At 39.4% G+C, this 1,523-nt stretch overlaps 1 protein-coding gene and 1 long non-coding RNA gene across 2 annotated transcripts in view; one reads left to right on the top strand and one right to left on the bottom strand.

Annotated features, from left to right (window-relative positions):
* Positions 1 to 1,523, top strand: part of LOC116562964 — a 20,354-nt gene that overhangs the window by 14,207 nt on the left and 4,624 nt on the right. The window lies entirely within an intron of this gene.
* Positions 1 to 1,523, bottom strand: part of PANK2 (pantothenate kinase 2) — a 33,499-nt gene that overhangs the window by 7,668 nt on the left and 24,308 nt on the right.

The following is a 1,523-nucleotide window of genomic DNA, read 5'->3' on the forward strand; positions in this document are numbered from 1 at the left end:
AATTTTCCAATCAGAAAAGGAAGTGGTGACCAATGAGCAAATGCTGCAAACACAGAAAACGAAATCAACAGCACTTATAAAGCGGCTAAACTTAGTAAACAAACATGTATATAAGTGATTTTTCTTTTTTTTGAGGCAGAGTTTTGCTCTTATTGCCCAGGCTGGAGTGCAATGGTGCAATCTCAGCTCACCGCAACCTCTGCCTAGCAGGTTGAAGTGATTCTCTTGCCTCAGCCTTCTGAGTAGCTGGGATTACAGGCATGCGCCACCATGCCCAGCTAACTTTATATTTTCAGTAGAGACAGGGTTTCTCCATGTTGATCAGGCTGGTCTTGAACTCCTGACTTCAGGTGATCCACCTGCCTCGGCCTCCCAAAGTGCTGGGATTATAGGCGTGAGCCATCACACCCAGCCATGAGTGATTTTTCTATTAAAAGCCACGTGCCTCAAAATATGAAAAACAATGTACTTCTAAACAATCTCAAAACAAAATTGAGACAACGATTTCATTTATAATAGCATCAAAGAGAATAAAATGCTTAGGAATATATCTAAAAGTGTAACACCTGTACAATAAAATCTACAAAACACTTTTGAAAGAAAGCAGAGTTCTAAATAAACGGAAAGACATTCCATCTTTTTGGATCAGAAGACTTTGTATTAGGATAGCAATACTCCCCAAATTAGCCAAAAGATTCAATGTAATCTCTATTAAAATACTAGCTGTCTTTTTTGACAGACCTTGCCAAGTGAATCCTAAAATTCATACTCTCAACGTACCCAGAATAGCCAAAATAATCTTGAAAAAGAGTGGGAGGACTCACACTTTCTTACTTCACAACTTAATACAAAGCTACAGTATCAAGGGAGTGTGGAACAGGCATATATCAATGGAACAGAACTTAGAATCCAGAAATAATCCCAAACATCTGGCCAGACGTGGTGGCTCACACCTGTAATCCTAGCACTTTGGGAGACTGAGGCAGGCGAACTGCCTGAGCTCAGGAGTTTGGGACCAGCCTGGGTAACACGGTGAAACCCTAACTCTACTAAAAATAAAAAAATAAAAATTATCCGGGCATGGCAGCCATGCAACCTGTAGTCCCAGCTATTTGGGAGGCTGAGGCAGAACTGCTTGAACCTGGGAGGCAGAGGTTGCAGTGAGCCAAGACCATACCACTGTACTCCAGTCTGGGCAACAGAGCGAGACTCCATCTCAAAAATAAAACAAACCCCAAATTTCTATGGTCAAATGATTTTTGACAAAGGGTCTAAGAGAATTTAACAGGGAAAGAATTGTCTTTTCAACAAATGGTACGAGGACAACTGGATATCCATATGCAAAATGAACTTCATCCTCTACCTCACACCATACACAAAAACTTATTCAAAATGGATCACAGAACTAAACATAAGAGCTAAAACTATAAAACTTTTAGAATAAACAATTCTTCTTCATGATCTTAAATTGGGCAATTCTTCACGATCTTACATTTCTTTTTTTTTTTTTTTTTTTTTTGGGA

Source organism: Sapajus apella, unplaced genomic scaffold (assembly GCF_009761245.1).
Source record: "Sapajus apella isolate SASKATOON/1434 unplaced genomic scaffold, GSC_monkey_1.0 scaffold33, whole genome shotgun sequence".
Classification (NCBI taxonomy): Eukaryota; Metazoa; Chordata; class Mammalia; order Primates; family Cebidae; genus Sapajus; species Sapajus apella.